The sequence below is a fragment of the Anguilla anguilla genome, chromosome 7 (assembly GCF_013347855.1).
Source record: "Anguilla anguilla isolate fAngAng1 chromosome 7, fAngAng1.pri, whole genome shotgun sequence".
Classification (NCBI taxonomy): Eukaryota; Metazoa; Chordata; class Actinopteri; order Anguilliformes; family Anguillidae; genus Anguilla; species Anguilla anguilla.
In genome coordinates this window covers 27,861,880-27,876,728 of record NC_049207.1, presented here as the reverse complement: position 1 = coordinate 27,876,728, position 14,849 = coordinate 27,861,880, and the positions used below count along the sequence as shown (strand labels likewise).

Sequence of the window (14,849 nt, the reverse complement as noted above, 5' to 3'; positions counted from 1 at the left end):
AAGTCAAAGAGGTTTCAGTGGTCTCCGGCCTGATAAACGGCCTTTTGCTGCCTTGACACTGCTAGGTCACTTCTCCGATCTTAACCATGTTGGACCCTGACAAACAGTTTGTTCTAGACACTGATGATAGCATTGTAGGTACTGAGAGGGTGCTGTCACAACTCACAAAGGAAGGGAAGAAAGTGGTGGCATATTTCAGTCATATGCTTAGAAAAAAAGAGCACAACTATTGTGTCAGCAGGTGGGAGCTGTTGGCAGTGGTATTTCAAAGCATATCTACAGGGCAACGAGTTCAAGATCAGCATGGACTATGCTACACTACAATGTTTATTGAAGTTCAGGGAGCTGGAAGGGCAGATAACTTGCTAGATTGAGCTATTACAGAATTACCACTATACCCTTGAACACTGTCCGCGTTTAAAAAAAAAAAACCACAGTAACGCTGACAGTCTGTTGCACACTTATGCCAGTGACCAGTGCTGCCACTGAGTGTATGCAAAAGCAGGACCGGAACAGTGAGCAGGAGACCACCCCAGATCCCGAGACTCTTCCTGAGCCTTAGTCTGCCCCCAAGCCTGAGACCACTCCCGAACAAGTAGGGGCAGCCAGCGCCACCTTCGCTCTGGAAGAGATGCAGCCTGCTGTTTCTGCAGGCTCAGAGAGAAGACTGTAGGGCAGTTGTAAGTTGTTTCTTTGCAGTCCTCTCTCTGAGGGCTCAAATGCTTTATTTCTGGATAAGCTCCCAAATGAGTTTATGCACTGAAAAAAAAATTGTTACATCTACTTAATTTAATTGTGGAAAGTATTTCCACAAAAATAAATCATGTTCTTTCAAAGTTAAGTAATTTTGTTGATCTAACAAAATTAAGACAGATTAAATGAATGTAATTTACTGTGGTAACTTCAATCTAATGTGATCAAGTTGGATGAACTTGATTTATTTGAGTAGGTCAAACTAATTTCATCCATGTTGTTCCAAATTATTTTACAAGGGTTTATTTGACTCATTGAAGAAATGTTAATGTAACTTAATGTAGTGGTGTTACTTTGTTACTACAGCTTTCAGTGAACCAATTTGATTATGTGGATTAAACAAATAAATCTAATCTAGCATTACCTCAAAACTGCTAAAACTGAAGACTTAACTGAAACCATTTACAACCTACTTGGTCTAGGTTAGGAAAGCACATGACAACCAGTGTTTGCTGCAGAAAACATGTATTTTAAAAAATCACAGAATAAATGGACACGTTTCAAAAGTGCTTCTGTCCACACAGCAGAATGAGGTACATCACACACAAGTGGCACAAGTGCACAGAGTCATAAGGCATAAGTGGTTCATTCAATAAACATGTAACTATAAACCTAATGACAGATTCTGTCATTTAAATGGAAAACATTCTCTGTAAACATGGAATTTTAAACATTTTAAAGCAAAACTAAATATCAATCTGCTTCACATTAAATTAAACAAAGTGCATTGCATGTCCTTTAACATTTCACAGAATAAAATGCACATATTTGGAAAGTGTCTCTCTTTCACATCAATATTCCAAAATTTTACAAGTTTAAAAAGTGAAAGAAAAAAAAATGCTTCTCACTAATGTGAAGCTTGTTTTTTTTAGTGTTTGCACTTTTGTCGATAGTTTTTTGTCATCTGTTTGCATAACAATCTTTTGAAGAGCTTCAAAAGTGTATCTGTGCACTGATGGGTAGCTCAGGTTAAGTGTATATGTGAGACCCAGAAACATGGCTACTGCCAAAGGCACGCTGCTCAACTCACTAAGGACCTCCACCCCCTCCATGAAGATTCCAATGTTTGATGGGTTCTCTGGGCTCTACACCCTTGTGTGTAATGACAAAAATGGCCATGGCCATTTCTGCCATCTCCCCTGGAAAGTCTTCTTCACCAGTAGCCTGAAGCAAAACATAATTGTTTTGTTTAAGATAGGCTATGTGATGCAGTTTTTAGCAACACTTGGACAATTAGGTGGACTTTAATATTTAGTAAATATCACTAAATAATATATTTTCCTTATTTTCTACCATCTGACTATTTGAGACTAGCACAATTCTTCCCTTGATACAGGAAACTCCATTTCTACAAAGACCATTGCGTGTTAGATTGCATGTTAGAAAATGACAACCAATGTAATGTGAAAATGGTTATATTATTGTGGAAATGGATGCATTAAGTTAGAGAATTATTTAAAATAAATTTGGTAAACACACCTTGTATTCTTTCACAAGGTGTTCTGGATCCTCATTCAAGTAAACACAAAGACTACGGAGGAGGCATTCACATTTGATGTTAATGGTTTCATTCTAGGAAAGAGCAGTGCAAAGACAACATGAAACAAACATCAGGGACACCATGTCAATCAAGCCAACAATTGGTTTCATCTCACGATATTCCTAATGCTTTTTACAAATACAAGATTCTGGGCAGAAGGATTTGAGCAGACACATCCTTGGATTTTCATTTCAACTTCTTCAGTTTATTTTTGAGATTCAGTAAGATAAAAACCAACATAACTAGGAGAGAATCCAGTGAAATCCTCGTGCAAACTTACTGAACTTAAACGAAAACAGCAGTGTTCTGTAATGTACAGCAACCAACTATGTACATTATGATTATCAGGATTAGCAAAAACATCTTTTACATTCTTTTTCTTAATTTCAATTGGATTATTTCTCATGTTGACAGTCACTGATTCTTTAAGCAAACACAAGGAAAATGTTAGTTTAGTTTTGCAACCGTTTCATAGCCATACCTGGGACATGCGTGCCATAATGGATCTTATTTTTCTTCCGGCAACACCACCTTTCTTAGCATACACCCCCATCAGGTTCTCGGCAAGCAAGTCCAGCCTCGAAAAGAATTGGGACTGCAGATGGACTGCGGTTATTCATTTGAACTCCGCCTCCAGCTACAAGCACATATTTAAAGAAAGACAATTACACAAAATGTATTTTGATTCAATCTTTTTCAGTAATTAAAAACATGGGATGGTCCTATACTTATGTTCCACTGACCTCATTCACTTGAAATAGAGCTGGCCACCTCAATTTAAAATTCACAATCAGAGGAGAGTCTTGAACAATCTCCCATCTTCTCAGAGCAAATGTCTTGTCTATCATTTTTTTGACATTCTCCTCATTGTGTCTTTTCTTCACTTCTGCAAGCAGAAGCACTCTCATCTGCTCCAGTGTCTCCGTTGTTTCACCTGATTGGTAATTGGGGTAGTAATTGACTTCAGCCTGTCTTAGTTTTTCTGTAGGCAGGACTGCATTTGCCATTAGGTTTGTTTTTGAGGGCATTGACAGTAACCTCTGGAGTTTCAAGCTCCCGAAGTTGCCTCCTGAAGTTTCCAAGCTTAAACTGTAGGCTCACCTTCCATCCATCATAACCACAGACTGACCCTGGCTCTCTTAAACAAGGATGGGGTTTTACAAGGGCTGAGGCGGCATTGGCTAAGTCAGAGGTATATTTTAAACTTTATGATCTCCTCTATTAAGCCATCAAGGATGGCACATTTAAGTTTATGCCTAGGATTATGCAATGTACCATCCTTCTGGAAAGCAGCATTCGCCTTTTCCAGCTCCAGCTCTGTATCATAAGAAAACCGAGGCACTGGGAAGATGCCACTAGGCCGTCCAGCGGACCTTGAGGACGTGGAGTGCGATAGGTGGTGGATTCAGGAGATGACAGTATATTTGTGTCACACTGAGACACCGACAGGGAGCTGTTCAAAAAATGGGATGTGGTGCTTGCTTGGGAAGGAGGCAACAGGGTTAAGGTTACAATGTCATCAGGCATTCCAAGTGCAACAGGACTATCAGAGCTGGTGGTAGAAGTAAGGATTACTTTACCTTCACATCTGATGTTGAGAGCAAGTTGATGAATTAATTCCCGAAATCACCATCCATATATTTAAGCCTGAAGTCCCCATCTACTCCACACTATTTCTTTACTTGGTCTGAAAGTTCACCAACAGACGCAGGCATCCCATTGGGAAGGACCCAATTTTGGGAGTTGTTTGGTCCCAGAATCACCCTGCGCTTCATTGGAGCAGCCATTTTATAATGGGTGTGTCTGTCAAAATGAAGGAAATAGACAGTGTAATACAGCAAGGTGCAATCTGAAATTATTCTCAACAATGGTAAAGGAGAACTCTGGCACTAAATTGGAGCAAGGAAAGCCTAATGTCTGATAAATGGAACTTGTTCCATAGGGTCTTGGAGATGTTGGTAGATGCAGGCACGCGGACAGCACAGCCTTTGAGACAGTGGGCAGCACACAGTCCATTTCTGTAGAAAAAAGTCATATTAGCCTACACCTTCATACAGCAAAATGAACGTTAATTACAAATGCCATACTTGTCCTGTCCATGTGATAATTAATGGTTGTCTGACGTTGTATTAAAATGTGAAATTTGAATAGGCTAGTTTACGCCAAAACACAGATAAACACATTTTCCAATTTACTAACGCTTTGTTCAGTTCATATACTACTGCATTAATTAACCCCTTAGCGCACATACCAAACCTTGCCATCCTTGCCCATTTAGGGGGTACCTTATTTAAAGCTTTATAACTCCAGATGTGAACACCAGAGACTTGAAAAATGGCTTAAATGAAGCAAGACATTTGTAGCAAGACAATTTACAATACTAACGCAGATTAATTTATATTCATAATTTTGAAGAAGAAATGTGCCACAAATGCAATTGTTTAGACAAAATCAAAAATGAATTTGCACTTTTTTAGTTTGCAATGAAATACTGAGAGATTTCATATATACAGCAGGTTAAACTACACATGTGCTGGATCAAAAACTTCTTGACCACAAGTTCATAAAATATAAGGAAGAACTACTATAGATTTATGAAGCAAAAACTAAGCAGTGTACCCAGTGTCTCCAAATCTATCCAAAATGTCTAAATTATGCATTGCTGTACATCACAACATATTTACGTATTTCACTACAAATCAACTGTTTTGACTCAAGAAACTCACTGTTGCATCATTTATAAGTGGGAATTACAAGCTTTCCGTCAGTACAGTGGTCTAAAATATCTAGGGGTCCAGAAACTTATCGAAAAAGAATAAAATGCTTTTTGTCCATTATTGGGATGGCAGGTATGCCATCCCGCCAAGTTACGCCTTGGCGGGGGCATGCCCCATACCTATACAGCACCGAGAGTTTGCCACTTTTCAGGGTTCCCCACAGAAATAACCACAACAGCCACAGACACTCAGCCCTTAAAAACATTACATTCTGTACATTCTGACCCCATTTCAGACAGATTTCATAAACAACTTCATGTCCACACAATAAAGCCCCAAACTAAGGGGATTTTGCGTTTTCTCCTTCTTCTTCTCTTATTTTTCCTGCCGCCTATCCCAGTAACAACTGTCTCCCCATTGGACATTTCACCGACACCAGCCAAATCTTCACCTACACGACCCAATCAAAAACGTGCATACACACGCAAAATACCCATACCTTTTTACTCTGAAACATTTCCAGTTTAAACAGCTAGTCCGCCTGTGGCCTAGTGGGCAAGGTTACAGTCTTGGGAATACAGGGTTCTAGCTTCAAGCCCAGCTAGGAACACGTTTCTTCAACCTGCTTTTACCCTTACTAATAATTGTCTACTTCTTCTCAATTATTGCTTTTGCACCATATCTACCCGCCGTTCACCGAACGTATACACTGCATTATGAGAAGTATTATGACGTACCGTCTGCACGTTCAGTTATTAACCGGCTACAATATTGCAGAGCCATATGGATTCAACAGGAGCTCTTCTGTGCTTACTCGCCTGTGTTCTTTAAAACCACGGACAGGTTTGCTAATGATATTTCACACATTGAACAGCTATGTCATGGTGCTGCACTAACAAAGTCACACACTGGTAAACCTCCGGTTGAAGGATTGAATCCCGCCTCGCCCGCAGGCAGATATTTTCCTCTTTTAAACTAACGTTTTCTTACGCTTATATTTGCTTTACCAAAACTCACTCACGGCCACCCATATGCATTTCATGACGGCAAATGTATTCCTTTTATTTAAAAAGTTACACCAGTTCACCACTGTGCCATTTCTACTAACTATATTTCTTCACTTGGCTACCCTACAAAACCTTCTTATCAGCAAACGCCACGTTTCTACATTCATGTTACCTCGCCCTGTTCTCTATCTAGCCACATACAAACAATTACTACGTATGTTCTGCAACTCCCCATTAAAACATTACATTTAAATTCACGACTCACTCATAATTATAACTACTAGTACTGAACATGAAAAAAGCATATCAGTGCAATAGATTTCACACGTTACTTAACCCTCCACTTTAACAATCAATACTTTTTACAGACTGTTATATATACCGTTCGATAAGGAAACTAAGCTCGCTCATGGTCACTTCATTTACTTCGCACTATAGTCTGTGATCATGTCAACCTTCACTTACATGCCCATTCTGCTAAAAACATATTGTTTCAACTACGCAATTTCATAATTTCATCCTAATTTCTCTCACACTGTTGTTATTTTCTCATATGCAAAGCCTGCTGGGACATATGCGTCTGCTCCTATTCTCCACTATCAACTTTTCCGGTTCTAGCTTAGCAAAACAGCGAAGAGGATTCCTACCTGCAAATAAGCCTATCAAAATTAGAGCCCGACCGATGCCAGATTTTTTGGTCCGATGCCGATCCCGATTTTGGAGAGTCCTAGCCCACCGATTATCAATGTTTTGACCAATATTTTGTCAAAAAGTGCAACATTTTCAAATCAATTTGAAAAACTTATTTTATTAAAGTTTCTATATTTAAGAACATTTAACTTAAGCAAACAAATAAAAATAAACACACAAAGATATTAAATTAAATATATATTTTAACACCATCTTTAAGTGTGTGAAATCAAAATAACTCCACACCTTGCTTTTACTCCTTTCTTTTCCAGCCATCTATAAAAAATTAATTTAAAAAAATCAGTTTTCCAGTTTCAAACATGTATTTTTATGAATATTATTATTGTTGTTGTTGTTATTAATTTGTTATTATTATTTCTTAGTATCTATTCTCAGTACATTAATTATATTTTCTTATTTTATTCCTACTACATGATCTCAAAGAGTAAGACGTTATCTAGCAGAGCTTAAGAGTGAATCAAGTGTAACGTTAGATGAAATTAAATTGACCGGATGAAATACGTGAAAAAAACTACAATGCGCTTTCGTGCAGGTTACCCGCGCTAACTGTTGCTTGATTCACTTCTCCAACAGCAATCCTTCTCATGTTATCACGACAAAGCTAGATAACATGGCTTAAAATGATCCACGTTAGAAGTGTTTTATCTGCGTTTTTACATGACTAGATGACACACTCGCTTGCAATCACGCGTTGGCTATTTACACAGCATCATATAGTAGCTAATATCATTATCTCAGATAAAAAAAACAAATGTGTGATACAATCAATCACCATTTTATTTTTATTTATTTGAGATTACAGCAATGTCCTCTGGAAATGTAGATCCTACGCTGCTTATGTGCTCACTGCCACTTCATAAAGGCTTGCTAGCCAGCTAGCTTGCTAAAGTGAACCAAATATGTTAGCTAGCTCGCTCGCTTGATAATGAGGATTGATAAACAGTGGTCGTATAAACGCATTTAATTAAAAACTTTCACTAAATATACATACCTTTATTGCGGCAATCGAATCTGTGCAGACAAGTATTGCAGTGGAGAATATTGGATGAGACACAAGTGACAAACGTCTTATTAGAGAAGTAGCGCGTCAGCTGCTGCAGTTCACACTTGTATTAGAGCTCACTCTACTGGATAATTCTAGTAAATAGCAATTACAACATTCGAACAGACAAGTACAGATAAATAATCATTGTTTTTTTGTTTATTATACTTATTTAAAAAATCGGGGCACATCGGCGGCATAACTGCCGATCCCGATGTCGTCAAAAAAGTCAAATAAATATCGGTCGGGCTGTAATCAAAATGCCTTATAAACCTTACAAACACTAAAAGTGCATCTCCACGAAATAACAGACCATGGAGCAGGACAGAAGGGTATACAAGTTGCGACTTAGGGAGCTCTAATTCTACGGGCTTGCTGATTCTTTTGTCAATCAAGGCTCGTTAGATGGCCGTCAAATCCGTGAGTACATACACTAACCATATTTCACCTGCGCTTCTTATGCGTTTACACTTACGCCACCGCACCCTTTGTCACAGCCACTGTTTTACATATATAGCAAACCGAAACTGCTAAACGGTATGATCTCATAAAAAACACGTTTTCAACGTACAAAAATGCCAAGTTACTCACACATACAAGACATACACCGTCTATAACTCATTCAGTCAGACTGTCAAAATCCAGGCCTGCCATTAAAAGTATTGATATCAAAATGACGCCAAGTTACGGTACTACAAACAATATAGGCTATCTTGCCTCGCCAAAATTAAATCAAATGTATTCCAAAGCAATGCTACCCAATATTTCCTCAATCCTGGGGCTTTATTTTACCCCCAAAAGGTTCCTGCTCGGGGGGTAGTACTTTCCGAAAGTACAGGAACCTTTTGGGTGGAGCTTGCAGCGCTGAACATTTCTGATTGGTCGAGTACTCGCAGCATTTTTTTGTGTTTTTTGTTTTCAGGCGCCATGTTTAAAAATATGCAGGCGCAAACCGATTTATTTTCATAATAACTTCAAATCAAACTTGTATGTTATGCGGCGCAGTAGCCTACTTTTGGTTATAGCCTGCCAACGTCTTGGAATTATAACGTGTGCTCTTCTGCTCTTTTCTTGCTTTAGTATTCGTTTTATAAAATGCTAAGCATTCGTGCTGGGACAGCATATTACGTACTAAAACATTCAAACGGATTAATTTGGTTGCTGAATATTTTCTTCCGGGTTTTCTTTGTTAGCCCGTTGTAATTGACTCAAAACGTTTGATACAGTTATGTGAGGTATGCGGTAGTTCTGCGTAATTAACATTGGTGATACAGTACAAGCAAACTGGAAATCACCTTCCGCACTTTTTGTCAGGGTAAAATAACAGGCTAATTCTAGTAATCGTCCCTTTACCTTTTTCAGACTGCCGTAATTTTACTCAATTTTACTGCCATTTTTCAATTCCACGAAAAGATCAAGAAGACTATGGACTAATTTATGGTGCATGGTTCGCATCTGGAGGGCACACTTCGCTGCTCGGCTAGCAGTAACTTCGAAGGAAAGCAAACGGTGGCTGTACCACTACTAATTTACATTTTCACGCAAGTCCGAGTTTTCGTTCTATTCTTGTCATTTTGCGATTAGCTTATATGGAATTGACGACGAGAAAGTAATCAAACAGCAAATTGTTTACAACGTGTGCATGTTTTCTGCTGTTGTTGCCAGTTATACATATAAATGCGAATGCATTCTGTCGCTTCGGATGTCAAGACATGAAAGCGAATGTTCGCATAAAAACATAATGAATGTGTTTGAGAGGATATATGAAAATCAATAAATACAAAAGTAACCATATATAGTCATTGTTGGTAACCCGTTGTATATAAGTGGAATAAACCTCTCCGGGCTGTCCCGGTTATTAGAAAATAATGTAGGCTACTTCGGTGGTAGTATGGGGTTACAGAAGAAATCATATGACAGATGGACCGACGACAACGTCGCTTTTTCATACGTCAGTGGGCTAATTTGCCTAATCTTCGCGGTACTTTAGACCCCGGTGGAAACGCAGACAACCATTGGCTGAAGGAACCTTTTAGTTCCTGGTAAAGTAGTTCCTGGGACTGAAAGTTCCGGGTAATTTTGGTGGAAACGCGGCTTAACCTATTTAAAGTGGCAATCTCAAAGATTTTCATTAAAATAAATGTCTGTTAAGTCACTATATATCGCTGAATTAGGTAACACAATGGTGATTGAGCCTATTAATTCATATTGTTATTATTATAATTTATGATTAAATAACTGGGTGTCTGTGGCGACATTCCCGGGGGGGGAAAAAAAGTCACAAGCGGCGCACATTTAGGGACGCGTTTTCCATCACCCATCAGTGGTTGGTCCGCCAGAGATGGTAGGCGAAGCTAACGCAACAGGCTCGCTGTTCAACTCACTTGTGAGTGTGAGCGGCGTAGGTGTCTGCTAGCGTTATGGAACCCTAAAAAGTTTTTTGTGTAACATGAGGTCATTATTTGTTGATGTAGATTTCGTATTACATTTGATGGCAATGTAACGTTACTAAATTACATAGCTATTTGCACAGCTAATGCTAGCTACCGGACCATGTCAAGAAAGGCAACATTATTAGATTAGACAAGGTTGTGCACAGTAGCCATCTCTCAGAGCAGGTAACGTTGCGTTAGCTAGCTAGCTAATGTAATTAACATAATCTAATGTCAGCTAACAATTAGAAAAAACGGTAGCTAACGCTACCGACCGGTACCGACCTCCCAAACGTCTCTCGAATGCAACACTTGTTGCAACATTGCAATGTGGCTAACTAAAGACCAGTTCAGATCAATGATTCGCAACGAGACTGGATGCAACTTCCAAGACGTCTGATTGTAAACGTTCTAAAAACTGCACTTGGCGATTTGACAAGGTGGGTCTTTTGAGACCCCAGGCAAAGGCTTCAGACGCTCTGCAACTAACCAGTTCACACTGCTGCAATTTTCTCTGCAACATTCTAAAACCGTTTCGTCTCCTTGTGAATCATTGATCTGAACTGGCCTTAATGTTACTGTTATTTACATGGACATCAAGTTCATCAATATTATAATAATCGGAATAAAGCCGTCTTTACACAGAGCATTAACCCCGGGGTATAGGTGGAGCAGAGATGGGTCTGATTTCTGTGTTAAGATATCAAGCCGGAGAAAACTAAATAAAAAAATACGGCAGTATGGATTAGCGTTGTTATTATTTTATTACGCTTCCTCATTATGTTCCTTCAGCCTTGCTGCCCTTTTTTGATGATCTATTTGTTTTTTGTTTCATTCTTCTTGTTCTGGTTGCTAATTTAACACCCAGCTCAGCTTTATTCTCAAAAAGTTTAGCTAGCAGAACCAGAAACACCAGGGGTAACATTTTGCAAGGCAGTTGTTTCAAAAATATCACAATCATTCACGAGAAAGACAATGTTTATTGTGCACGAGATACATACTTGCACGAGCCACAGCGAATCCCGCGGATTCTTCTCTGCAGTGTAAAGATGTTCATACCGGGCAAAAGGTGGACAAAGAAGGTCTGTGGAAATTGACTATCACTAATTCTACCCCAGGTCTGCTACAACATTTTAACCCGGCTTGGCAGTGTAAAGACAGCTTACGTTAGCCTAATGTTAGACAATGAATGAGTGTGTATATAACGTTACTTTTATAATACTATTTACTGCATTAAAAATGGTTAAGTGTTATAGTTAAGGTGGTCCAGGTGCCAACTGACTGACGTCACACACAGGTGATACTGTTTGGAAGTTGGGAAGTGAGGTACAAAAACACACCCGCAATTACCGCTTCTCGCCATTGGTACCGCCAAAGAGAACGAAACGGAAATCTTTGAGATTGCCACTTTAACTAAATAAAAGAAACATTGATTTTCAATGCAGATATTCTCAGGTCCTCACAAATTATTGCCAAACGGAAGAAAAAACTAGCACATTGCTATCGTTAGCTGATAGCATAGGATTGCATGAGCTGAAAGCTTATAAAATCGTTAAACTTTTCACAGTGTATAAAATACTCAATTACGTACACATAAACGCTTACTAACAATATTAGATTCAGTAAGAATACGCACTTTTACCAAGACAAGTTTTTCAGAACCAAAATGAAATGTTATGGAGCCAAAAACGAACATTTTCTTTCATCTAAAACAACAGCTTACCGCGGTGCAGCCATCTAGCTCATCACGGCACAAAGGAAACCCGTATTTTCTGTACTCGGTCACAAAATTACAGAAGTACTTTTACCCTTACCAAATCGACCTCACTGGGAATTAACCTTTTAAATAACATGTATATGTAGTTATATAAGTTAAGACTTCACAACCCTGTAATACAGAAGAAAGAAGGCGACAAGTGCTTCTCTTTCATGTAGCCTCGGCGTCACATGCAAATAACTAGCTTGCTAGCCTGCCAATGCCGTTGACATAACATATCAGTTTGAACATTTCAGCAAGTAAAGATTTTCCTAATGCCAACATCCTTTTCAAACTACCTGAAAAACAACAACAAACCAAGTATTATAAGCATGCACTAATGATTCATAACCTAGTCTCAGCTGCACACTATTGGAACAAGCTCTGACGGTGAAGCCACACTATACGCAGCGACTGCCGTCTGTCGCCGCGCCGCGTCCCCACAATCGGCTGTTTGTGGGCGTGTCCCCTATTTTTTACAGACAGTTGTGTTCGTTAAATGTTGACCGGGTTTAATACTTTTTACAGTCTCTGGTTTAATATCGTGTTTCATATTCATTGTCCTGTCTGAATAAAAATCATTTTGCAGTAACCTAGATCTGAAAGATGTTAGTCAGCTGCCTAGCTAGGCTGTTTAATATCTAGCTAGTGAGTAACAACCAACAACAAAAACATTGTCTGGCTAATTAGCTAGATAACGCCTTCAGAGTTACATCTGGTCAGCTAGCTAGGTGGCTGGTAGAAACGAACAACTTGCAACTAATACATTAGGAAGATGTTTTTGTTTGTTATTGTTTGTTGTTACTCACTATAGCTAGACATTAGACAGCATAGCTAAGCAGCTTATTAACATTTTTCAGAGCTAGGTTACTGCAAAAATGATTTTTATTCAGACTGGACGGTGATAGTAGCTAACGGCGATAACTACGTTGCAGAGCCACCGACAATTTCAGAGACTTTTCTCCACGCTGCGTTCCTCTTAATAAAATCTCCTACAGAGACATTTATTAAGTCGGGAAACCCGATGCGGAAATTACGAGTTAGGTCCTCCATTGTGGAACGATAGAATGTGGAACTAAAATTAGAAAAAAATAGGGACAATTTACTTGACGGATCATTAGATCAAATCAGATTGGTTACCGCGACGCGGCGAGGGGGTCAAAGTTGAATTTTTGCCATCTCCCCCGCGGCTCGCCGCCTCTCGCCGCGCCGCCGGCAATCCCAAAATGCCTTGCGGGCTCTGGCCGCCACCTCTCATTCAAAATGAATGGAGGCGGAGCCGCCGCGCGGCGGGGCCTCCTATAGTGTGGCTTCAGCCCAAGCGGCCAAAACCAGACTTCGTTTTTGAAGCTCATTTCCTGGTGTTGTAGTTCCTGGTTGCTCACTAGCGCCACTACGGATGGCTCCAGTATAGGTGTTTTCATATCCGGTTTCCATGTAAGTCTACGGTACAAATGCGATCAAAATACAAAGTCAATAATTTTTTCTCAAAAGAACAAATAGTCATAATAGGTGTATTTTATTGGTCTTATGACTGTCCATGGGTCGATTTCATGATTTATTGCGTCATTTGGGCACAGTGCCAATATTTGTTCTGGACCAATGAGGTACAGCTTGCGTCACTTCCGGATTACTGCGGAGGACTCAGCTACAGTAGGGGCTACAGTCTATAGTCACTGGGGTGGGCGGTGGCGCTTCTTGGCCTTGCCATTGCGGCTCCGGCTACGGTCCGCCTGTGCTAAGTCTGAAAATGCAGGCATCCCATTTCGTGGTGATTTCATTATGGCGTGTGCTATTTACAGCTGCTCTAGACGACCATAAAATAATCCTCCTCTTAAGTTTTTCGGTATCCGAGTCATTTTTACTATTTCCTTTAGCCTACTTAACCAAATAATTACTTGGCAGAAAGCGTAATCAGCTTGCTATATTTGGTAGTCCAGTAGTAGCCTGTGCTAAAACAGTTCGCAACTTCGGCTACCAAGCCATTTGACTAGCTAGCTAACCTTAACCGGCAAACATTCAATCTGTCAAACGTGTTTGGCGGCTTGTCAGTCGTGTACATTCCGTAAATGTCTACCTGGGCCATGCTTCACGCATGTGACAAAGCTACTATATTCCCGATTTTGGGATAAACACTTTTTCAGTTTCACGAAGCGAATTAAGAGTTTCAAGGTTCATTTGCTGAATATACAACACACGATGAAATCACACACACAGAATTTAACGAAATTAACCACCTTGGCATTTAGAAAGGAACATGTTTTTAGCATTTAAGAGACCGACAAGCTAGGCATTTAAGACAGTGGTTCTCAGAATCGGTTCTGGGGGCTCCTTGCGTATATTGGCTTTTCTCCATTGGTTTTGATGATTTACAAGAAAAAAATTATAGCCTAATAATAATTAGAAATTCAACGTAGGCTACATTATTTTTGTCTTCATGCACCAGGTGGAAAACTTGCCGTACAAAGTGCGTTGTCATATTTACACGCCTGCAGATCAGTTATTAAAATACTTGGTAGATTTGTTAATCACTGCTGAGTGTTAATTTTTGTTCGGTAGAAAGTGATTTGCGAACGATCGGTCAGCTAGCGTCACCCAGCAAGTGAACACCACAAACGGCGATGGAGTAGCTAGTAGTAGCAGGCTCATTATCTGACTGGCGAAAACCTACGACGATAACTTGCTCGGTTAACAGCAGATCTACCAGACAGTTATACGAAAATTTGCCTAGTCAAATCACCAGTAGCCTACTCATCTCCGATTGATTGACCATCAGTGTAGTCAATGTTCTTCCCCTGTGGTTCATATTGCTAACGCGTGAGCTAACCACGGACAGCCTACCTAGCTCACTGGCAAGCTGATATGCTAGCTAAGCATATTCGTTTTGCTGA

General features: G+C 39.6%; 1 long non-coding RNA gene across 4 annotated transcripts; it reads right to left on the bottom strand.

Moving 5' to 3' along the window:
• Positions 1 to 1,208: 1,208 nt before the first annotated feature.
• Positions 1,209 to 12,467, bottom strand: LOC118231421. Of its 4 annotated transcripts, none has more exons than XR_004766058.1 (4): positions 11,926 to 12,467; positions 2,775 to 4,311; positions 2,233 to 2,325; positions 1,209 to 1,917 (listed from the first exon to the last, which is right to left on the bottom strand). It is a non-coding gene; the product is annotated as an uncharacterized LOC118231421 (long non-coding RNA). The 4 variants fall into 4 exon arrangements; XR_004766057.1 differs by lacking the exon at positions 11,926 to 12,467 and having other exon boundaries at positions 2,775 to 2,930; positions 3,037 to 4,641; XR_004766059.1 differs by lacking the exon at positions 11,926 to 12,467 and having other exon boundaries at positions 2,775 to 3,774; positions 3,874 to 4,641.
• Positions 12,468 to 14,849: the final 2,382 nt, after the last annotated feature.